Genomic DNA, 26,120 nt, shown 5'->3' with positions numbered 1-26,120 from the left:
GGTTCGCACCAGAACCTTCGAACGGACCGAACGTTCGCGCGAACATTTAGAACCCCATTGACGTCAATGGGACTCGAGCGTTCAAATTCAAAAGCACTCATTTTAAAGCCCCATATGCAAGTTATTGTCGGAAAACGTCTTTGAGAACCCGGGCCTTCCCCCAGGGAACATTTATCAATAGAAAAAAGTTTTAAAAGCGGTCGTTTTTTCTGGAGCAGTGATTTTAATGATGCAGCATCATTAAAAACACTGCTCCTGAAAAAACGACCATTTAAAAAAAAAAATTCTATTGATACATGTTCCCTGGGGCAAGACCCGGGTTCTCAAAGACGTTTTCACAGGCATACTATAGACACCCAGCAGGTACAATATTTAAAGGAATTTTTTTTTTTTTTTATTATTATTATTTAAGCATCATGATGCTTAAATAAAAAAATAAAAATAAAAAATTATTTTAAATATTGTACCTGCTGGGTGTCTATAGTATGCCTGTGTAGCTTTATGGTGCACACTGCAGAGGACACAGGCAATACACCACGTGAGAATACTGCAGCTAGCACAATCAACTACCTGCCAGTAAATTAGGAAGAACTGATCTAGCTAAACTATACAGTGTATAAATATATATAAAACACCTGGGATGTATATATATCCTCTACACACTGTAACATTAACTGACTAGCCTGCCTGCTCTATCTACCAAGAAAAAAATGACACTCTCTCTCTCTGACTGATCTCTAACCAGCGCCGGAACACACTACACAAGGCCGACCTGCAGGCGGCCTTTTATAGTGTGGGGCGTGTACTAAACCCCCTGAGCCATAATTGGCCAAAGCCACCCTGGCTTTGGCCAATTACGTCTCTCTGTACTGACGGCGCTGTGATTGGCCAAGCATGCGGGTCATAGTGCATGCTTGGCCAATCATCAGTGCGCAATGCCGCAGTGAATTATGGGCCGTGGCGCGTCACTCGAATTTGGCGCGAACGACGCGTTTTGTTCATATTTCGACGAACGATCGAACATACGATGTTCGAGTCGAACATACGTTCGACTCGAACACGAAGCTCATCCCTATTCCTGTTCTCCCGAGAGGCAATCAGATTTTCCCTGGATCAACTTTAGTTTAGAAATGTCAGTACCTAGTTATATTCTGTACATTTAGGAAAGAATCCAGTCTTTTCTTAAAGCAATCTACTGAGCTGGCCAGTTGGGGGCTTTCTAGTCATACTGTGGGTTACTGCAATGCACTGTAGGGATTGGGGGGCACTGTGAGACACTGTTGGAGGCTCTCAATGAGGGGCTGGAGAGTCTCCAGAAAGCCAGGGGGCACTGTGTGGGCTGAGGGCTCTTGGGGAGGTTGATGGGCACTATGGACGCCTGGAGGCACTGTGGAAGATTAGAGGATCAGCAGTTGGCTGGAGGCTCAGAAGGAAGGAGGCCGCAGCCCAGCACTGGGTCATGGCCCGGTGGTTGACTTACGTATGTATGCTGCTCTTCCTTCTGTGCTGAACTGCACAGCAAAAACATCTTTTTTTTTCAATACTTTATTTTTAACCATGTGGTATATTCCCTGAGCAACAATTTTACAAGAGGATGAGCAGAGAATGAAACCTCCTTGAAATGACACATTCTGTGAAGCACCTTTGGCCATGTGTTTTTAATTACCCTCTAATTTCCACAAAGCTGTATCACATCTGAAGAACATTATAATTACCCTGCGGTTGAAGTCTGAGATTTTTACAGTTTAATCAAGCGGCGGAGGATTCTTTACAGCGGGTCATGAATGTTATTTTATGTGTGAAAAGCAGGACAAAAAATCTGTGGAGGTATGAATTCCATTACAGTAAGGACGATTATCTAAAACAAAGCATGCAACAGGAGCAAAGATAAGGAGAAACAGATACGGGAATTATACAGTCACAACAGCCCTAAAGGGACCTTGCACACTAGGTGTAGGGCTGTAAAAAGTAAAATATGCTTGTTGTCGTTTTTACGTTTGCCAGTGCACATGATTGGGCATATTTTTTTTGTAAGTGAATCATCTAATATAATACTTTCCAGCAGCGCAACCCAAATAATGTGAAGAACCCTGGTGTTTAGGCAGGGTTTCTCACAAATTTAGTTTGCCAGATAGTAACTGTTCTGGTTAATTGTTAGAAGATTCACTGATGCCTCTCTAATTCTGGAGTTGCTGCACCTTTTCTCTTCGGTCACTGGGTGGCACTGTTGCTGGTGATATTAGATCGACAATAGCAAGGTCAGATCATGAATGAATGGGGTGTCTCAGCCAGTTGACAGGGGTTCCTTTAAGTCCCTTGGCCTGCTGGGAGAGCCTATTTATTTATGTGGAGTCAGGTGATCAGGGTGCTGTGCCACCCGGACAGCTGTCTGGGTGGACGTGTGTTGCATCACCCCGGGTTGCTATGCCAGAAGTTTTGCGGCTTATCCCGGGGGTCACCTGGCTGATAGGCTGCCTGAAACCTATCAAGGAGCAGGAGAAGCAGCGTAGGGCTGGGACTGCAGGATTGGAGTCCAACCGAGTTACAGACAGGGCCGCTGATAGGGGAGGGACCACCAGTCCTCCTGTAGGGGGCCCGGCACACAGGGGGGCCCAAACAGCAGAAGGAATGGGTGTGTTTGGGTAGAGGTGCAATTACAGAAAGATGCCCTGTGCGGCTCTCTGCAGCTACTGAAAGTTGGTTTCTCTCCCTCCCGCTGGCTTTCAGCTGCTGCAGGGAGAGACGCAGACACAGGGCATCGTTCCTGTAATCGCTTCCCCCCGCACCAATCCCCCTTCTGGTTTCGCCTACTTCTGATCCCCCCCATGTGCACCCCCCTGTCACTGTGCTGCAACCCCCCTTCCGTGGCACTGTTGGCTTCCCTATCCTGTTAAAAAATGTATTATCATTTTTTTTTAAATTATACATTTTTTTAATAAAAATAAAAAGATTAAAAAAGGGTTAATTCATACAGGTTCTCTATTATGTTTGTGTCCGCTAATAATGATTTTTGTGTATTTTTTGTGAAAATCTCGTTTGATATATTTATGGGGGCCCTGCCAGGTAGGCCCTATGATTTCTAGCAGCAGCCCTGGTTACAGAGGTTCAGTCAGAAGGGGAACCAGTCGTGGTCGAAGGTAAAGGGGAAGCAGTCGCCACTAAGGGACCATCCACCTTATTACAAGAGACTACTGTAAGTAAACCTGAAGAAGTACCAGAGCAGTCTTCTCACCAGCCGGAAGCGGTGAAGAAGTGGGAAAGATTTAGCAAGTGCCAAGCCAGGAATCTATTGCATTCATGGAGCGCAACTTGTCAGGCGACTGCCCCTGTGTGAACCGGAACTTAAAAAGTTCTTTGGAGGTCAGTATTTAAGCACTGGTGACAAAGTAAAGCAGGCTGTCCTAGGGTGGTTCAGGCGTACAGACAAATCTTTCTATGCCAAAGCTTTCCAGGCATTAAACACTGAGATAGGTGTATAAATGTAGCCAGGGAGTATGTCGAAAAATAAATGCAGTTTCAACTGCTTGAAATGTATTATTTTATTATATAAACTCAAAACACCCGGTTTGACTTGGAACGATCCTCTTAATTTATAGGGGAAATATCTAACTCTATTATTAAATATAGATGTATAAAAAAAACTTCTCATTATAATATATATTATGGATAATATTACATTATTGGATGTTAAATAAATACTGAACTCAGAAACCCACAATAAAGGGTTATTAAAAATATTGTATTATTAAAGGGTGAAGCATTAAACCTTAATAGTCACTAATAAAGCAGTTGATATCTAATTCTACATTCATACCCATAGGGGCCAATGTATTGAGCATATAGATTCACTTTGTTTCTCTTTTAAAAAGTTCTCTGACCAAATTAGACCCCCTCCACGAGAGGTAAACTCTATTCATCATTAGTAGTAGATGTAAAATGATACCTTCTCTTAATATTATTTTTTACTATATCTACAAGCCTTACATTTACCACAGGCAAAGAAACCTTGTTCCATAGTAAATATAGAGGGGCAGATCCACAAAGATCTGCCCCGGCGCAGTGTACCTGGGATACGCTACCATAACTTACTTTTTTGGTTTGAATCCTGGAAGAATTTGCGCCGTAAGTTACGGCGGCGTAGTGTATCTCTCACGGCGTTACGGCGCCTAATTCAAATCGGCGAATAGGGGGGCGTTTTTCATTTAAATGAAGCGCGTCCCCGCGCCGAACGAACTGCGCATGCGCCGACCCTGAATTTCCCGCCGTGCATTGCGCTAAATGACGTCGCAAGGACGTCCAGCCCGATTCACGGACGACTTACGCAAACAAATTTTTTTTTTTAAATTATACGCGGGAACGACGGCCATACTTAACATTGAGTACGCCACCAAACAGCAGCTGTAACTATACGCTGAAAAAAGCCGACTAGAGATGAAGTAAAAGAATGCGACGGCCGCTCGTAGGTTCGTGGATCGTCGGAAATAGCTAATTTGCATACTTAACACGGAAAACGAGGGGGAACGCCACCCAGCGGACGCCGAAGAATTGCATCTTAGATCCGAAGGCGTACGAAGACGTACGCCTGTCGGATCTAACCCAGATGCCGTCGTATCTTGTTTTGAGGATTCAAAACAAAGATACATCGCGGGAAATTTGAAAGTACGCCGGCGTATCAGTAGATATACGCCCGCGTACTCGCTTTGTGGATCTGCCCCAGATTGTTTAACTGGTGGATCTAAAAGATTTTAACCACCAAGTGCAGTGTTGAAGCGCAGCATCTTGAGAAAGGGAGTCCAACTTATGATTGTGCCCATTGCATTCCGAAAACATCCCTGGATCCAAGTCTTGATCATTAGCACCTACTAAGCAGTGTAATATCCAGATTTTAAATTTAACTTGGCCTGGGCATTACATTGCAGAGAGGACTGGTGTATAGCGCTCATAAATAACGAACATTTGATTCTGCATGGTCTTGCTGCCGAATGTCCTGTTCTGTCTACTGACACAGTAAGCCTTCATATCAGCCTTAGCATTCCAAACCATGAACTGTACAGAACTCATACCAGTCTACATTGCCTTACCTCTGAAACAGTAATGTCTACTAACAGAAAAAGTATAGGGGAAAATGTATTAAAACTGGAGCACACAGAATCTGGTGCAGCTGTGCATGGTACTGTAATCAGCTTCTAACTTCAGCTTGTTCACTTAAAGCTCGTTTGGTGGGCTTCTCCTATGGATCACAGGAGTGCAGTTCGTTTTGCACTCCTGTGACCCGTTTTCAGCAGAGAGAAGTCCCCTCTCTGTTGATGTCACAGGTAGGGTTGCCACCTCATCCCTTTAAAAAGGAACACATCTGAATTACACAGGTTCTGTGGCTGATTAAGGTGGTAATTAAACTCACTTGGTGCCTTATCTGCATTAAATTAGCCTCAGAATCTGTGTAATTCAGATGTGTTCCTTTTTAAAGGGATGAGGTGGCAACCCTAGTCACAGGTATCAGTGCAGGTACCGCTTCATCATGACAATAAAGTCTGGGTCTGCCAGGTGCCTGGACTGACACCCGTCTCAGCCTTTCAGCGAGCCGCTGAGAGCCTGAGACGGCCGCTCCCACCCCCTCCACAGCTCAGCTCTCCAGTGAGCATGGAGGAGCAGAGTGGAGAGCGCCTAATTGACAGGCAGCAGCTCTCTTCTCGGGAAGCTGTGAGAACCAAGCCATCGGCAGTGTTCGATGGCTCGGTTCTCAGTGTAGCACATATGCAGGGGACATATGCAGCATCCACCTAGGTAAGTGTGAATATGGAAAAACACCAAAACCTTAAGACCCCTTTCAGGCTGGGGTGTTTTTCAAGCACTTTAGCGTTAAGTTAAGTGCATCTGCAATCCCAATGTGAAAGCCAGAGTGCTTTCACACTAAGGCCCCTTTCACACTGACACGTTTTTCAGGCAGTTTAGCGCTAAAAATAGCACTGCTATACCGCCAGAAAAAATTGTGCCCTACAATCTCTCCAGTGTGAAATCCCAAAGATTTTCACACTGAAGCGGTGCACTAGCAGGACCGCTCCAAAGGTCCTGCTAGCCGCATCTTTGGAGCGGGGTGTTTACTCCTTCCCATTGATATTAGATACAATGGAAATAATAGTTTCTCATTAAGTAAATAAGTGAATGAATGAATGAATAAATAGTCACTGTACTGAAAGAGTGATGATGGTGACAACAACCAATGTTGGGTGAATATATAAACAAGTGAAGTCCACAAACACAACCAAACATAACAATGTAAAGTCCATCAATATAACTTGTGGGTGAATGATAAAATGACCACGTAGATCCTCATGGGCAAACAATCATTCCTTTGAACTCAATAAAGACATGAGTGCGCTTACCGGAACACGTGGATCTGCCTGTCAGCGACAGCAGATCTTGTAGACAAAGAAACTCTCAGGGCAAAATCAGCTCGGCTTCCCTGGACTGGATCGACGAATACCAAGGATCTTCAGTAGAGGACCATAGATAAGCGATGTCCTGGAATGGTGGACCGAATCTCCCAAGATGTCTACCCTCAAAACCAACGAATGGAGGGGGATGATGATTAGCGGTCGACCGATATGAGTTTTTTTCTGGCCGATGCTGATATTTAGAAATCTGGGTGGCCGATATATGATGACAATTTTTGCGGCCGATATTTTAGGCCGATTTTTTTTGGTGGCACTGGCTCGTGGCACTGGATGGCACTAATTGGCACTGAAAGATGGCACTAGCAGAAGGCACTTATTGGCACTGGCAGGTTGCACTGAATGGCACTGAAAGATAGTACTAGCAGTTGGCACTGGAAGGTGGCACTAATTGACACTGGCAGATGGCACTGATTGGCATATGGCACTGGCAGGTGGCACTAACAGGTGACACTGGCAAGTGGCACTGGTTGGCAGGTGCCACTAATTGGCACTGGCAGGTGGCACTAGTTAGCACTGGTTGGCATTGGCAGGTGGCACTGATGGCTTTAGTTGGCACTGGTAGGTGGCACTGGATCGCACTGACAGGTGGCACTGGATGGAAGGTGGCACTAATTGGCACTGGATGGTGGCGCTGGTATTGGCACTGGCAGGTGGCATTGGCAGATGGCACTGGATGGAAGGTGGCACTAATTGGCACTGGATGGTGGCACTAGTATTGCCACTGGCAGATGGCACTGGATGGCAAGTGGCACTAATTGGCACTGGCAGGTGGCACTGGTGCAAAAAAAAATGGTGTCACCCCCCCCCATCGGTACAGACCCCCTCTCCCTCCAGTATAGACACCCCTCCCTCTGCTACAGACACCAGAGAGCGGTGTGTGTCCCACGAGCACGGAGAGGAGGGCCGCCGCTCTGGGTGTACCAAGATGGCGGCGGCTCTGGAGCTAGGCCGAAGCCGCGGTCTTTCTTGACGTGGCGGCAATCGGCGGATCCGCTGATTGCCGCCTTGGTCACCGCATCAGGAAAGGCCGCGGCTTCGGCCTAGCTCTGGAGCCGCCGCCATCTTGGTACACCCAGAGCGGCCATGTAAAATATCGGCCTAATTTAGATAAATATCGGCCGATGCCGATTTCTCCAAAACGGACAAATATCGGCCGATATATCGGTCGACCTCTAATGATGATAAAACCACTTGGGGGCATAGGACAAATGGAACTGAAAGGCATATATAAAGGTTTTATTGTAATAAAACCACAAAGTAACATTAAAAGTGATCACAAATAATAAAAAAGGGCAATATGAGAAGTGGCGAAAACCAAGCCCTACACGTTTCGTCCTAGGGGACTTCAACTGGGGCATCAACTGTTCCCTACACAGAACCAGGAATCCCTGAGCCTCAGGCCTTGCACACACAGGCAAAAATCTTGTCAGGAAAAAAACATTGTTTTTCCCGAAGAGATTCTTGGCAAGAATGTCTTGCCGCCCGAGTGTACACACAGACCTTTCAAAAGAACCGCGGTCCTCTTGAAAGGCAAGAACGCAGCGACGTCATCGCGTAAGACGAGCATGCGCTCGTCACATTCTATGCTGCCGCCGCCATCTTGCGGCACCCTACCTATGCCGTGGAAGCTACCGCGCACGCGTCAAAGCCATTTTGAGCATGCGCAGGTTTCCACGGCGACAGGTAAGTATACACACTCTCGGATTTCTCGTCGGGAAACAGGCCGACAAGAATCACCACGAGAAAATAGAGAGCAGGTTCTCTATTATTCTTGTCAAGATTCTGGCCAGATTTCCAGATGAGAAACCTGAAAGCCTCGTACACACGCACGGTTTACTCGGCAAGAAAGCTCTGCCAGCAGTCTTCTTGCGGGGGAAAACCGAGCGTGTGTACGAGGCTTTAGTCCTGATTCTCTCCCGCTGAAAGCAATCAGAACAAGATTTGCTATTTTCCAGTTAAAAGCTGCAATCTTCCTTGTAAATCCGGGAACAAACTGCATTACGCTGTGGCCTGAGATTCCGATCGCTTCCATTATCGTCTTTTCATAGAGAACTGCAGCATTTTCATTTGTGTGTCTCTAACCCGTCTCACAGCTGGAGAGTGAAGACATCACAACTCATTAAGAGACGGGAGATTGCTCTGAATGGCCTTGTTAAGGTCAAATCCACCGAAAATGGTTCAGTTTTGAGGCACTCGCTGACATCTTATTTTTTGTATACAAGACACGTGGAGGGCCAATCACCAAGTTAACTTTATAAGTGCCCCATCCAACTGCGCATTCTTACCCCCCCCCCCCATTGCATGTGACCCCCTCTTCGAACATGAGAGCAGAGGCGCTTGGCTGCTCGGAGTGTGGAGGATTGCTTTCAAAGTCACGGCTTCCACAGGGCTTGTCCTCTGCTACTATTGGCTGAAAGAAGCAATGGAGGAGCTAAGCAGAGGGTGGGGCCGATCCGAGGGTATTAGGCTCCTGGGTGCAGAAATATTTCTGGCGCCCCCCACATGGGCGTGGTCATTTTACTAACCCCTCCCCTGTACAAATGTTTCTATGGCAATGACTCAACCACAGAGATGCTCCCCCACAAAGTCTTCATTACCCTGGGATCCTTACATGATCTCTGGACTCTGCACTCTGTGCATAGCTCACCCCTGAATCCTGCACTTTGTACATAGTGCATATCTGAACTCTGCACTCTGTACATAGCACGCTCCTGAACTCTGTACATAGCGCACTCCTGAACTCTGCACTCTGTACATATCGCACTCCTGAACATAGCGCACCCCTAAACTCTGCACTCTGTACATAGCGCACCCCTGAACTCTGCACTCTGTACATAACGCACCCTGGAACTCTGCACATAATGCACCCCTGGTACTTACTGCCACTTTCGGATACTCCCACTGTGCAATTTGGCCCCACCCCCACCATTCAATGTAGTTTGGCAGAGGGAACATGGTTGAGTTCTTGCAGCTATTCTCTAAGAAAAAATAAATGTATATAGTCTTACAGATACAACTGGTCCTGGCAACCATCATGCTGATTAGTGTTGCTCACGAATATTCGCATTTCGAATATTCGTTACGAATATGGCATATTCGAATATTCGCGAATAACTTGAATTTCGCGGCCAAAATTCGCTATTCCGAATATTCGTATTTTTTCAAATTTATTTTTAAAACAGATCACATCCTATCGACGTCTAAAAGCATTGCTGGTATGATTAGAGACCCTGGGCCGAGTAGCTAAGCTGAGGCGATCCTTTTATGTTGCCGAATATTCGCAATCGCGAATATTCGATTTCCGAATATTCGCGAATACTTTCTCCGCCCTTCTTTTGCATCAGAGCCAATCAGAGTTCTCCTACCACAGTTGTCAAAATCTCGCCATCAATTTCGCATTCACATTAGCGAAATTTCGATAAAATATCACCAATATTCGATTTCCGAATATTCGCGAATACTTTCTCCGCCTTTCTTTTGCATCAGAGCCAATCAGAGTTGTCAAAATCTCGCAATCAATTTCGCATTAGCGAAATTTCGATAAAATATCACCAATATTCGATTTCCGAATATTCGCGAATACTTTCTCCGCCCTTCTTTTGCATCAGAGCCAATCAGAGTTCTCCTACCACAGTTGTCAAAATTTCGCAATCAATTTCGCATTCGCATTAGCGAAATTTCGCAAATTTTTTTTTTTTTTTAAATATCACGAATATTCGATTTTAGCGAATATTTCACGAATATTCATCTATATATTCGTGATATATCGCGAAATCGAATATGGCGTATTCCGCTCAACACTAATGCTGATACAGTTTTCCACCCCCTGGTGTTGGCTTTACTGGCAGTATATAAAGGAATATACATTTGTTGAGTGTTTGGCACAGAATCAGGTAAGTCGCTCCTCACGCGGCACACGTATCAATTCATTTGTGTGTTTTGCCGTCTCTAATTTTAGGTTCGGCTTTATTGAGACAGTAAACACTTTATCTAATATCCTCAACTAATAGCGAATGACGCGATCTCCATACCAACGCGGCAAACAGAACAATTATCCCCGGCGAGAGAATTAGACAAAATCATTGACCTTCAGTGCAGATTAATAGCGTGTGTGTGAAGGCGGCGGCGCCACCGCGAGGAGCCGCTGCAATCTACGGCCTGCAGGTGAGAGCCACAGGAAAGGCAGCATTTTGGGAAAGAGTGTCAGAGACTGCCAACGTGTTATAAGAGAGTGTCAGAGACTGCTAACGTGTTATAAGAGAGTGTCAGAGACTGCTAACGTGTTATAAGAGAGTGTCAGAGACTGCCAACGTGTTTGACTGCCCTAAAACAAAGGACTGTTAAAGACGGTCAATATATTATAAGAGAGTGTCAGAGACTGCCAACGTGTTATAAGAGAGTGTCAGAGACATAAGAGTGTCATCACATGCCTGGCGAAGGGGTCCTGTCCTTCTCTCTGCTGCCAACTGCTGAGACAGCGGGGCACAGATGCGCCTCGCCACGGCTGCACAAAGAAGTGCAGAATCTGGAGGAGTTCTGTCCTCCTCTCTGCTGCCAACTGCCTCACCAAGGCTGCATGAGGAAGCACAGGATCTGGTGGAGAAGCTCTGTCCTCCTCTCTGCTGAACAATGAAGAGACAAGGTGGGGTTGGAGACAAAGGGAGTGCCACCAATGCAAGAGAGGTGCAAGGGGCACATGAAATAGCCTGGGGGGGGGGCTCATTTGGGCCTTGTGTTTGACACATGTGATCTGATGATCAGGCAGGAAATGAGGCAGGATCTAAGGGCCAGATTCACCAAATGAGATACAACGGCGTTTCTCCTGATACGCCGTCGTATCTCTGTTTCTATCTATGCGGCTGATTCATAGAATCAGTTACGCATAGATAGCCCTAAGATCCGACAGGTGTAATTGTTTTACACTGTCGGATCTTAGGATGCAGTACCGCGGCCGCCGCTGGGGGGAGTTTGCGTCGTAAACCAGCGTCGGGTATGCAAATTAGGAGTTACGGCCGATCCACAACGTTTTTTCTCGTTCGCTACGTCGCCGCTAGTCTAGTTTCCCGTCGCAAAGTTACACTTTTTTTTTGGTGCCTTAACTTTAGTCAGCAAGTGTATTGCTGTCTAAAGTATGGCCGTCGTTCCCGCGTCGAAATTTAAAAATCAACGTCGTTTGCGTAAGCTGTCCGGGAATACGGAAGTACGCTACGCGCGTCGCCGTTCAAAAAAATGACGTCACGGCGTGCAAAGCACGGCGGGAGTTAGGAAACGGAGCATGCGCAGTAGGTCCGGCGCGGGAGCGCGCCTAATTTAAATGGCACACGCCCATTTGAATTGGGCCGCCTTGGGCTGGAGGCCGCGGGCGTAGTTTTCATCGCAAGTGCTTGGTGAATCAGGCACTTGCGATGAAAAATTGCGGCGGTGTAACTTATCTAGGATAAGTTACGCCGCCGCGATTCTACGTGAATCTGGCCCTTTGCGACTTGCTGCAGCTTCTAAGGCCCCGTACACACGAGAGGATCCATCCGCTGAAAAATCTCAGCGGATCGGTTTCAGCGGATAGATCCCCTGGTGTGTACGTTCCAGCGGATATTTATCCGCGGATATTTCCGATTTCCAGCAGATAAAAATTTGTAGAGATGTCTACAAATCTATCCGCTGGAATCGGCACCAGCGGATCGATCCGGTGGTCTGTACAGACTCACCGGATCGATCCGTCCGAATCCATCCCTCGCATGCGTCGTAATGATTCGACGCATGCGTGGATATCCTTATATGACAGCGGCGCGCACGTCGCCGCGTCATCATCGCGGCGACGGCGCGACGCGTCACCGCGATGGGAATTTGGCGCGGATTTCAATCCGATGGTGTGTACACTTCATCGGATTAAAATCCGCAGAGGATTTATCCGCGGATACAGTCCGGCGGACCGTATCCGCGGATAAATCCTATCGTATGTACCAGGCCTTATGCACATTGTGAGAAGCTCACAGTGTGCAGTGCAATCAAAGCCATTTCAGCCCAGGGAAGGAGCCGGGACAATTGGGTAAGACTGAAGGGAAGCTGGAGGTCAGATTTAAATGGATGATCAATGGCTGAGAATGGATTTCCTTTAGATAGAAAGCCTTTCCTAGTCGGAGGCCTCCTTTAATCGCTTGTAATCTTCAGCCACAAACAGCCTCTGAGTTACTTATAATAACTAATTTATCGCTCCTCAACAAAAGGGACTCCCCGCTGCCACAGGCAAAAGTGACACCGCGGGGCGCCCGTTTCCAGAACGCTCTAAAAGGCTGCAGAGAGTCAAAAGAGGAAAATGACAATTTCATTACTTGCCGCTTCTATGAGAAAGGTCATGGAAAAAAATGTCCTGGCAAATATAAAATGGTAATATATTCTTTCTCTTGGCTGTACATTAAAGCTGAACGCTATAGGCACACAAATACTTATACAGGACCCCTGTTCTGCTTCAAATGCTGATTCATGCATTGCCATACCTTCTTCTTAGACCCAGTCTGTCTGGACAGTGTGGTCACTTGCTGACTTGGCAACATCCACAGGCAGCTTAACTCTTCAATAAGACACAACAGTTGAGTCCAACCCATTTTTTACTTCAGCTAATTGCAGTACAGAGGAAGTTTAACCACTTCAGCCCCGGACCATTTTGCTGGTCAAAGACCAGGCCACTTTTTGCGATTCGGCACTGCGTCGCTTTAATTGCGCGGTCGTGCGAAGTGGCTCCCAAACAAAATTGGCGTCCTTTTCCCCCCACAAATAGAGCTTTCTTTTGGTGGTATTTGATCACCTCTGTGTTTTTCTTTTTTTGTGCTATAAACAAAAATAGAGCGAAAATTTTGAAAACAAATTCAATATTTTTTACTTTTTGCTAAAATAAATATCCACCAAAAATATAAATAAAAATATTTTTTTTCCTCAGTTTAGGAACATGCCAACATGTACCCCCCCCCCCGCCCTGTGACCTTTGACCTCTGGGAACCCGCCTTCTGACATTTGGGGAGGTCCCTGTTCTAACCCTAACCCTGACCCTAACCGATACGCATTCTTCTACATATTTTTGGTAACAAAAACAGCAATAAGCGTTTATTGATCGGTTTGCGCAAAAGTTATAGGGCTAGATTCAGATAGGTTAGCGGATCTTTAGATTTACGTTACGCCGCCGCTATTTTTTGAAGCAAGTGCTTTATTCAGAAAGCTCTTGCCTCTAAAGTTGCGACGGCGTATCATAAATCCCCCAACGGAATTCAAATTCCGCGGCAAGAGGGCGTGTACTATTTAAATCAGGCATGTCCCCGCGCCGATCGAACAGCGCATGTGCCGTCCGGAAATTTACCCAGCGTGCATTGCTCCAAATAACGTCACAAGGACGTCATTGGTTTCGACGTTAACGTATTCGCGAACGACTTACGCAAACGATGTAAAAAATTCAAATTCGACGCGGGAACGACAGCCATACTTAACATAGGATACGCCGCACTTACCCCTGCTATAGGAAAAAGCCGAACGCAAACGACGTAAAAAAAAAGCGCCGGGCGGTCGTTCGTTTCTGAATCGGCGTAAATGCTCATTTGCATATCCGACGCGTAAAATATATGGAAGCGCCACCTAGCGGCCGGCCTGGAATTGCATCCTAAGATCCGACGGTGTAAGTCACTTGCACCTGTCGGATCTTAGGCATATCTATGCGTAACTGATTCTATGAATCAGGCGCATAGATACGACGGCCGGACTCAGAGATACGACTGCGTATCAGGAGATACGCCGTCGTATCTTCTTTCTGAATCCGGCCCCTAGTGTCTACAAAAGAGGGGATAGTTTTATGACATTTTTATTAATATTTTTTTTTTACTGGTAATGGCGTCCATCATTTTTATCGTGACTGCGACATTATGGCGGACGCATTGGACACTTTTGACACACTTTTTCCGATCATTGTCATTTTTACAGCGATCAGTGCTATAAAAATGCACTGATTACTGTAAAAATTACACTGGCGGTGAAGGGGTTAACCACTAGGTGGCGCTGAAAGGGTTAAGTGTGCCTAGGGACGTGTTCTAACTGTAGGGGGGATGGGCTGTGTGTGACATGGCACTGATCACAGCTTTTGATTACAGGGAGCGGCGATCAGTGTCCTGTCACTAGGAAGACGGGGGAAATGCTTGTTTACATCAGCATTTCCCCCTTCTTCCTCACCGTGAGACGATTGCGGGTATGCCCCCAGACATCGAGTCCGCGGGACCCACGGAGCTTGTGGCAGCGCTCGCGCGTCCACAATGCCGCTTCTTAAAGGGGACGTATGTATACGTTCTTTTGCCTGCCTGTGCCATTCTGCCGATGTATATCTGCACGCGGCGGTCAGCATGTGGTTAAAAAGTCTCACATTTGCCAAAAAACATCTTAAATTTTCCCCAAGACTTTTGAGCAAATATTCTGTGGACTGATGAGACAAATGTTGAACTTTTTGTATTGGAAAATGTGCCTCCCATTACATTTGGTGTAAAACTAACACAGCATTTCATCAAAAGAACATAAGTCAGACACGGCGGTGATAGTGTGATGGTCTGGGGCAGCTTTGCAGCTTCAGGACCTGGACGACTTGCGATAATTGATGGAACCATGAATTCTGAGCTCTACCAGAAAATCCTAAAGGAGAATGTCCGGCCATCAGTTCCTGACCTCAAGCTCTAGCGCACTTGGGTTATCCAGCAGGATAATGATCCGAAACCCACAGCAAGTCCACCTCTGAATGGCTCAAAAAAAAAAAAAAATGAAGGTTTTGAAGTGGTATAGTCAAAGTCTAGACTTAAATCCTATTGAGATGTTGTGGAATGACCTTAACCACTTAAGGACCCCTTCACGCCGATATACGTCGGCAGAATGGCACGGCTGGGCACATCCACGTACCTGTACGTGGCCCTTTAAGCCCAGTCGTGGGGTCGCGCGTGTGCACGCGACCTGGTCCGAAGCTCCGCGCCCGCGGGACCCGCGGACCCGATTGCCGCCGGTGTCCCGCGATCGGTCCTCCGGAGCTGAAGAACGGGGAGAGGTGTGTGTAAACACACCTTCCCTGTTCTTCGTTGTGGCAGTGTCATTGATCGTCTGTTCCCTGATATAGGGAAAGACGATCAATGACGTCACACGTCCAGCCCCGCCCCTTACAGTTAGAAACACATATGAGGTCACACATAACCCCTTCAGCGCCCCCTAGTGGTTAACTCCCAAACTGCAATTGTCATTTTCACAGTAAACAATGCATTTTTCTAGCATTTTTTGCTGTGAAAATGACAATGGTCCCAAAAATGTGTCAAAATTGTCCGAAGAAAATGCTGATCGCCGCCATTAGTAGTAAAAAAAAAAAATATTAATACAAATGCAATAAAACTATCTCCTATTTTTTAAAACGCTATAAATTTTGCGCAAACCAATCGATAAACGCTTATTGCGATTTTTTTTTATACCAAAAATAGGTAGAAGAATACGTATGGGCCTAAACTGAGGAAAAAAATGTTTTTCATATTTTTTTGGGGATATTTATTATAGCAAAAAGTAAAAATATTTTTTTTTCAAAATTGTCGCTCTATTTTTGTTTATAGCGCAAAAAATAAAAACCGCAGAGGTGATCAAATACCACCAAAAGAAAGCTTTATTTGTGGGGAATAAAGGACGTCAATTTTGTTTGGGAGCCACGTCGCACGACCGCGCAATTGTCAGTTAAAGTGACGCAGTGCCGAATCGAAAAACTGGCCAGGTCCTTTACCTGCATAAAGGTCCGGGTCTTAAGTGATTAAGTGTGAAAAATTTGCAAAAAAATAAATAAAAATCAGGAAGGGGGCAAATACTTTTTCACAGAACTGTAGCACTTTTAGAAGTTGCCTTTGTTTTCTTGTACAAGTCATGTCTGCCAAGGACTTGAGCGCTAGAACAGTGGTTGTGAAGCGTCTCCGGTGTTTATTCCACCACAAAGGACTGCCTGGTGGAAATATTTCATAGCTCTTACATTTTCAAAGCTGCCAAGAAAAACAACTCCTTGGCATAATGTGTAATTACGCACTCCATTGGCTGATGTAATTACTGCATAAATAGCTTTTTTTACTGTCAGGAATCTGGTAAACAAACCGTGTAAAATGGAGGTAAATATTATAAAATGACAGACGGCATTTAAAAAGATCAACTCCCCCGGGTTATTAAATTATCAGGTGATATTGAAATTTAAAGGCGATCTGCTGCCTCTTTTCATTAGGTGTTTTTATTGCACACTTTACCTTCGGTGATTAGGAAATCTTTTATGTGATTTTTCACTTTTAAATTGACATGTTGTGCTATAATTTAGCCATTTTATTTCAAGAACAGAGCTGTAGCTGCCCCCTCTAGTGGTAATTTGCATGGCGGACAGTGGGGTAGATTCAGGTAGCAATTACGCCTGCGTATCCATAGATACGCAGCATAATTGCTAAGTAGCGCCGGCATATCGACTTTCTGTATTCAGAAAGCTCGATACGCCGACTGTAGCCTAAGATACGACTGGCATAAGGCTCTTATGCCGTCGTATCTTAGGCTGCATTCTTAAGCTGGCCGCTAGGTGGCGTTCCCATAGTGGTCAGCGTAGAGTATGCAAATTGCATACTCACGCCGATTCACAAACGTACGCGCGCCCGGCGTTCGAGTTTTACGTCGTTTGCGTTCATCTCTTTCTGCGTAAGGCTGCTCCTGCTATTAGGAGGCGCAGCCAATGCTAAGTATACACGTCGTTCCCGCGTCGCGATTTTGCGTTTGCGTAAGTGAATCGTGAATGGCGCTGGACGTCATTTACGTTCACGACGAAGCAAATGACGTCCTTGCGACGTCATTTACCGCAATGCACGTCGGGAAAGTTTCCCGACGGAGCATACGCACTACGTTCGGCGCGGGAACGCGCCTAATTTAAATGATCCACACCCCCTACGAGATCATTTAAATTACGCGCGCTTACGCCGGCCATTTTTACGAAACGCCCCCGCAAATTACAGAGCAAATGCTTCGTGAATGAAGCGTAGCGCAAGTAATTTACGGAGGCGTAGCGTAAAAACGGTACGCTGCGCCTCCGTAGTAGTGCGCGCCCGTACCTGAATCTACCCCAGTGCTATCAGCCTTCTTGCTGAGCAGCTAACACTGTTGCTTCATTGGGGAAGATGGTGCAAGTGCGATTTTTGGTCCCTCGTGTTCACACGAATGGGATGCCTTAATGCAACAGACGTTAACCCATTGCATGAAAGCACACAAGGATTAAGGCAGTGGTTCTCAGGCCCTGTCCTCAGGACCCAGTAACAGGCCAGGTTTGCAAGAAAACTGAAATACATCACAGGTGATATCATTTGCTGCTCATTGATTGCATCTTCCCCAAGGTTATAATTAAAATCTGGCCTGTTAGTGGGTCCTGAGGACAGGAGTTGAGAATCACTGGGTTAAGGGGATTTAAAACAGAAGTATAGGATTTTTTTTTCCACCAAGAATCATACTTACCTAGGTGGATACAGCATCAGTCCAAGCGATGAAACACCGCTGAGAACCGAGTGACCAAACACCGCTGATCGCTCTGTTCTCCGAGATCCATGAGCAGAGAGCTGGTGACTGTCGGTCACCGCTCTCTGCTCTGCCCCCTCCCCTCTTACTGAAGCCATGAAGGGGGTGGGAGCGGCCAGATCAGGCTCTCAGTGGCTCTCTGAACCAGGTGGTGGCGAAAGGATCTGGGTGGATCCCGACCATATTGTCGCCATCTTTCCCGAGCCTGGACCGGCTCTGTGACATCAGCCAACAGTGGGCTGAAGCCCACTGTCTGCTGAAAATGGCCACGGGAGTGCAGAATTAACTGCCCTCCTGTGATCCACAGGAAAAGTTCAGCCAAACAAGCTTTGGCTTTACGTCTCCTTTAAAGTTTTGTTTAGATTTTAGTTTTCTTGAAGTTGATGTAAGCCAAATTACAAGGGGGAGCAGGTACATGGCAGCAGGGCAGGAGCAAGATCAGGTTTAGGATCAGAACAAATGGTATGCAGGCTCTGGCATCAGAGCAATACACTGCTGCGAGAGGCACTAGTAGGGGAGGACCTAAATACTCTCTCAGCAGCCAGCATAACGTGGAATCTGATTACTGGGATCTGCTGGGAGACATCCTGTGGTGGACACCAAAACTACAACCTTCTGCTCTGGGAAGCACAGTGCTTCTCTTGGAAGATCCAGGTCTTGACCAGTGGCGGCCCATCTATAGAGAGTGCATGGTGCCACCTCCCCTATCCATGCATCCGGCCCCCTGATCTACAGATCAGGGCACCGGACCATGGACTCCAATGAGGGGTGGGTGTTTTTTTTGAAGCACCTGATTAGCAGTAAATGGGACAGCACACACAAGAGGGCACCATATGCCACGGGAGAGGCATGACCCTACAAGGGAGAATTTTGTTTCCTGCAGTTGGGATTTAAACCTGACATCTATATTGTCCACTGCAGCCAGATTTCACAGAGTTCCCCACATGTGATGTGGTGCGGTTGGGTAAACTTCTTGAAGCCTGTGCCCCAAAAGACAATTTTTTTTAACTTGGCTGGAGTGCACCTTTAAATGAAACACAAGCCTTTACAAACCCCCGACAGAGCCTTATCTCCTTCCCTGTGTTCACAGCACTGGGATTATGTGACCTTTCAGAATTTATTGTAGAGCCTTAAGATGAAAAGTAAGAAATATAACAGAAAGGATATGACTCGCTAAGTAAAGAAAGATTAAATCCCGTGACTGATAGTGACTTCCACCTGAAAGGACTGATATAGTGCAGCCATGACTGGGTGAAAAGCATAACGCTGACCATAAACGGTTAAAAGTTCAAAGAAAACTTCTTGGCAATAGAAGAAGAAAGTTTTTCTAATCAGTGGGTCAAATCAACATTAGTTTTTGACTGTAGGGATGAATAAATTCCAAATTTCTAATAATGCATGTGGTTTTCGTCAACCAATTTCCACCTGCCCACAGTACATTTACTGAGACATGGCGGCACAGACAGGCTGGATCACCTACATTTACATCATCCAGCCTGTGTACATGCACACGTCCCCTGCTAACCCGCACTGTCGCTGGCTACAGTGGGATTCGATCAGCAGGTCCCGGCCAATGATTTATAACTGAGACCTGTTGATTGGCTGTAGCCAATCACATGACAGAGTCCTGTGTTTACAAACACACAGGGCTCCGTACAGGCATGTACTGGCCATCGGGATTACCGGGAGTTTTCCTGTGGGCCGATGGCTCAGTGGGCCGGTTTCAGTGACAGCCAGGGTCGGATTAACATGGCAGGTATTGGAGCTGCAGCTCCAGGGCCCTACCTTAAACAGAAAGCAATGGGCCGACAGGGAAGAGATCTCCCCTGACCTGTCCTGCATTCTGCATGCACCGCCTGGGTGTTGGGATTAGGTTATACACTACCGGAAGGGGCTGCTATGCCAAGAGAATACGCGGAAGGGCGTGCCTTAGAGTAAACTTAAAGTTCAACATGGCACCTCATGGCAAAGAACTCTCTGAGGATCTGAAAAAAGGGAATTGTTTCTCTACATAAAGATACCTAGGCTATAAGAAGATTGCCACACGTCACAGGTCCCAGAAGATTGCCCAGCTAATCACAGCGCGGCTCGCGCAGTGCGTGCCTGGTGAAGCCACAGGCGGGTGCCCACAGTCAGAATGCCGGCGCTGCAGAGAGGAGAGGGAGAGGAACTGGTCTTCGTTCACCCGCATTGCTGGACCGTGGGACAGGTGAGTGTCTGATTATTAAAAGTCAGCAGCTACACGTTTTGTAGCTGCTGACTTTAATATGGGTGGAAATCCACTTTCAGGTAGGCCCTCATTCTACACAGTTGGTTGAAACAGAGAGCTTTTCCCTACTCCATTAGACTGTAAGCTTTTTAGCTCACTGATCTCTAAAATATGGAAGATTTTTCCATTGTCATTCGCTCTTTCATTGTCTGTGTAGTGACAAGACGGGTCTTCAAGGTCAATCTGGTTTGCTGGAAGTAAATCAGACACAAATAATGTGCCAATTACTGAGCGCTAATCTGTGACAAGACCAATCCTGCGCCAGGGGAAACGCTTCCAGCTGTTCCCAGCCCGATCCAGGGAAAACATACGCTGACAATACGGGTGACAATGTACTTCCTCCACACTGACCTTCAGGTTGCTCTGTAACACCCTTTAGGTTCCTAATACAGCAGAGTGTGTGTGTTAGTTTACAAGCATATTGGCAGGAGAAATCATCTTGAGCCTAGGTTCACACTGCTGCGAATTCAAAATCGCAGTAAAATGCGCGATTTTACCGCAATTTCGCGGCTGCGATTTTGCTGCGATTTCGGCCGCAATTTCATGTAAATCGCGGCCCGAAATCGCAAAAAGTAGTACAGGAACTACTTTTTGAAATCGCAGATGCGGTGTCGCACTGATTAGGACAGTGCCATTGCCGACAATTGCCGCTGATTTGAGGTGCGATTTGACATGTCAAATCGCATCTCATATCGTTCCAAATCATACCCAGTGTGAACCAGGGCTTAAGATGTGTTTCAGCTTCCAACATTGACATTTATGGCTGTAACTGTCAAGAAAGTATGACCCTTTTGCCACAGTAAAAAGACGTGGGCACCCTGTAAATAGACCCAGCTGGTGATCGTTTCAGCACCCACTTTTTTTCTATGAGCTGTTTTCCCAGGAATGTGTGCAATTGGAATATTGACTACCCTGTAAATGGAGACGTTCAATACTTACCTATCCAAAGGCAGTGAGTCAAATCTTCTCATACTTGAAGAGCTCCAACCTCCTTTGTAAGAGGGGCTTTGTGGTAGGCTAGATTTGGCTCCAAGAACATAAGTACCTACCCCTGCTCCTGTCTTGCTAGAACACTGTCCTCCGCTTAGGGTTGACACCTGTCCAGGATTCACCCGGACAGTCCAGGTTTTGAATCATGTTCATTGGACACAATATTCAGACAGGAATGTGGCTCAGAACAGTACCTGCCAGGAGGGTGAGGGGGGTACTATGCATGCCACATTACAGACCGGAGAGAACTGGGAGATTGCAGTTTGAGATGGGTGCAGAACCAGAAGAGAGGACTGTGGGAAGGGCAGTGGAACAAGGTCGATGCAGCAAGCCAGACTGGCTGGCACGACCTGAAGAGAGCTATCTGGTCATGGTAGCTGAATGGAGGATAGCTAGCACCTGAACTATTACTACACCACAGGGGCCCGAGGTCCCTGCCCGCAAAAGGCAGTTCATTGAGGACTGGCTGAAGCAGTGTCAGGCCTACTATGCGTTGCTAGCTTGTCTGGAGGAGTAATAGTCTGCAGCAAGGGAAGTGTTGGTGGAGTAACAGTCTGCAGCAAGTGAAGTGCTGGAGGAGGAACAGTGTGTAGCAAGTGTTAGTGCTGGAGTAAAAGTTGAAGTGTATATACTGAAGTGCATAGAAGTCTCAGGCAAGTTTGCACTGAATATTCTGGGGCATCCCATAATTCCCCATTTGCCATCCAAGTTTAATCCCCTCAATAAAAACAAAAACAAGCTTATGGACTGTTCTGTGTCTCAGAGGGACTGAGAGATGGGTGTCTGTCTGGCAGGGGACAGGTAGGGTGACCACATTTCCAAACTACCATTCAGAGACACCCCCCCCTCCCAAAAATAGGGACACCCCCCTCCCAAAAATCAGCTTTTGCTGTAACAAATCACAGCACAGTGATTGGACGCAAGAGGCGGGATTTATGATTTCTCCAATCACAAGTTAGGGGCGGGGATTGTGCTCCTCCAGACATTCCTGGCCAGGACAAGTAGTGAGTGATGTGGCGGCCTTTTTTGGGGGCCATCAGATCGGCCCGGGGGGTGGCTGTGTCAGTTTCATTCCGGGACACTGTATTGTCCTGGAATAAAAGGTACCCGGCACAGACCTTCAAAATGGGGGTCTGTCCCGGGCAACCCAGGGGCACGCGGTCATCCTAGGAACAGGTGAACCACAACATTCAGCAACCCCTACAGGGGGCATGGCTACATAAAAATAATCATTTTATTAGGCTTGGAACTTTGGAGCTTAGAAGAGGGCTTACTGGAAAAAGAAAACAAGTACATTTCCCTTTAACATAAAATCAAAGCCTCATTAAATGTAGGTTAAGGTGGAACTGGGTCACAGTCACTTTAAACAAATCATAATTATAATCCTGGAGGTGGCAAATGAATTAATAATTATCCTCATCGCTCTGACCAGAGGAAGATTCATAACATTCTCCTCTCATAAAATATGCATCAACAGGAAAGTCATTGCTAAACTTTTTATTTCTTATTTTCTACTTATTACGATTCGATTTTTAAAGGAAACCTGTCGCCAATTCAAGGCAATGGAGAGAATGTGCTGCGGCTGTTTTCAGTCAGACTGCTCCTGTCTGGTAGATTTGCAGGGAGATCTATAGCCGGATTCAGAAAGACTTACGGCGGCGTATCAGTAGATACGCCGCCGTAAGTCAAAATGCGCGCCGTCGTATATTTAAGCGTAATCTGGAAACCAGATACGCTTAAATTTGGCCAAGATACGACCGACGTAAGTCTCCTACGCCGTCGTATCTTATGTGCATATTTACGCTGGCCGCTAGGGGCGTGTACGTGGATTTACGCGTCGAATATGTAAATGAGCAAGATACGCCGATTCACGAACGTACGTACGCCCGTCGCAGTAAGCTACGCCGTTTACGTAAGACATACGCCGGCGTAAAGATAAACCATCAAAAAGATGGCGCAGCCCATGCAAGGTATGGACGACGGAACAGCCGTCGTATTTTATGTTGTTTGCGTAAGCGTACGTAAATGGGGCTGGGCGTAGGTTACGTTCACGTCGAAAGCATTGAGCCGACGTCGTTACGTAGGAAGTATTTGCGATGTGATTCTGAGCATGCGCGCGCATGCGCCGTACGAACGGTCCTCATTTACATAGGGTCACGGTGAATTTAAATGTTGCCCGCCCACTACCTGCCTACTTTGAATTAGGCGGGGTTATGCCGGCCCATTTGCGATACGCCGACGTAACTTACAGAGCAAGTGCTTTGTGAATACTGTACTTGCCTCACTATGTTACTCGGCGCAGTGCAAATGGGATGCGTTACGCCGGCTTAAACATACGCCGCTCTACCTGAATCCGGCTACTAGAGTGTATCTCCACCGAGGGATCGAAGGGCTCAAGTGAGTAAAATAAGGGGGGCTAGGGGGCCGGTCACTGTCAGAAGTTTTTTCACCTTAACCACTTAAGGACCGCCTAACGCCGATATACGTTGGCAGAATGGCATGGCTGGGCACGTACAGGTATGTTGCCCTTTAAGTGTCCAGCCTTGGGTCGCGCGCGCTCCGCCGGTGTCCTGCGATCCGTCACAGGAGCTGAAGAATGGGGAGAGGCGAGTGTAAAACACACCTTCCCCGTTCTTCTCTGTGGCTTGTCACTAATCGTCTGTTCTCTGTTATAGGGAACGACGATCAGTAACGTCACACGTCCAGCCACGCCCCCCTACAGTAAGAATCACTCTCTTAGGGCACACTTAACCCCTAGTGGTTAACCCCTTCACTGCCATTGTCATTTTTACAGTAACCAGTGCATTTTTATAGCACTTTTCGCTGTGAAAATGTGTCACCATCAAAGACCAAAGGACACCACCACAGCTGTCATGACAACCCCTTCCAACAAACCTGAAAGAAAGAAAACCAACGCACAACACCAAACACACAACAAAAACGGGGAGGGTGGGTGGGAAAACTGCCTCCCTGTGTGCTAGACTTCCCGCAATGCCGCCCACATGCTCCCTCGCCACCTATATATATAGGGCTCCTCCCCCTCCACACATCTTTTCTTCAGCCCACTCCTACTGAACCTCCTCTTCTCACTGTTAAAGCGGAGGTTCACCCAAAAAAACAAGTATATAACATTACATTCTGTATACCTCAAATATGTACAGTATGCTGTTTTTTTTTTGGGGGGGGGGGGTGTACATACGGTATTATTGCTATTTCTCACCTGGCTTCCAGGAACTCGATCCCGCGGGAGTAGGCGTTCCTATGCAGTGGCGCAATGTCCTCTGGGACTTCGCCCAGATGATTGACGTGCCTGACAAAAACTTCCCCCCGGCGGATAAGGCGCGTCACGAGTTTCCGAAACTAGCCGAACTGCGAGTCAGCTCTATACGGCGCTATACGGCGCCTGCGCACCGACTAGGAGCCGTGTAGCGCTGACTGCGCAGGCGCCGTATAGAGCCGACTCGCAGTTCCGCTCGTTACGTAAACTCGTGACGCGCCTTATCCGCCAGGGGGGAAGTTTTTGTCAGGCACGTCAATCATCTGGGCGAAGTCCCAGAGGACATTGCGCCACTGCATAGGAACGCCTACTCCCGCGGGAGCGAGTACCCGGAAGTCAGGTGAAAAATATCGATAATACCGTATGTACACCCCCCCCCCAAAAAAAAAAACAGCATACTGTACATATTTGAGGTATACAGAATGTAATGTTATATACTTGTTTTTTGGGTGAACCTCCGCTTTAACAGTGAGAAGAGGAGGTTCAGTAGGAGTGGGCTGAAGGAAAGATGTGTGGAGGGGGAGGAGCCCTATATATATAGGGGGCGAGGGAGCATGTGGGCGGCATTGTGGGAAGTCTAGCACACAGGGAGGCAGTTTTCCCACCCACCCTCCCCGTTTTTGTTGTGTGTTTGGTGTTGTGCGTTTGTTTTCTTTCTTTCAGGTTTGTTGGAAGGGGTTGTCATGACAGCTGTGGTGGTGTCCTTTGGTCTTTGATGGTGACAAAAAAAAAACAGCATACTGTACATGTTTGAGGTATACAGAATGTAATGCTATATACTTGTTTTTTGGGTGAACCTCCGCTTTAACCCCTTGTTGACCATCCTCCACCCCAGTCATGCCCGGCCCTCCGTTATTCTTCCTTTCTGTCCTGTTCACTCCAGGCCTCACTATATATTTTATAAATATTTTTTTATATATTTTTGGGGGATATTTATTATAGCAAAAAGTAAAAAAATATTGAATTTGTTTTCAAAATTGTCGCTCTATTTCTGTTTATAGCACAAAAAATAAAAACCGCAGAGGTGATCAAATACCACCAAAAGAAAGCTCTATTTGTGGGGAAAAAAGGACGCCAATTTTGTTTTAGGAGCCTCGTTTCATGACCGCGAAATTGTCAGTTAAAGCGGCGCAGTGCCGAATCGCCAAAAAGGGGCAAGGTCCTTTAGCTGCATAATGGTCCGGGGCTTAAGTGGTTAAAGTTACGCAGTGCCGTATCTCAAAAAATGGCCTGGTCATGAAGTGGGGTAAACCTTCCAGAGCTGGAGTGGTTAATAAATGTTGGAGATGAGTTTTAATGCAACATTTAGGAAATACCCCTTTGTCGGTAAATGTGTCATCTGTCATAAAGAAGTCACTTGTCATTATTCCTAGATTAGAGTAGGAACAGACTACCAGAATCCTGCTCTGGGCTCTGACAAGAATGCAGAATTCATACAACAATCATCTGGCAGAACGCCTTTTACTCCGACGTTCTCACCCTTTGCTGTGCTTCATTCCTGTAATCTAACGCACGTAACACAAGCGTCCCCAAAGGCCATCAGCACTTGTATTCA

Source organism: Rana temporaria, chromosome 12, assembly GCF_905171775.1.
Source record: "Rana temporaria chromosome 12, aRanTem1.1, whole genome shotgun sequence".
NCBI classification, from domain to species: Eukaryota; Metazoa; Chordata; class Amphibia; order Anura; family Ranidae; genus Rana; species Rana temporaria.
Note: the sequence above shows the minus strand (reverse complement) of the source record.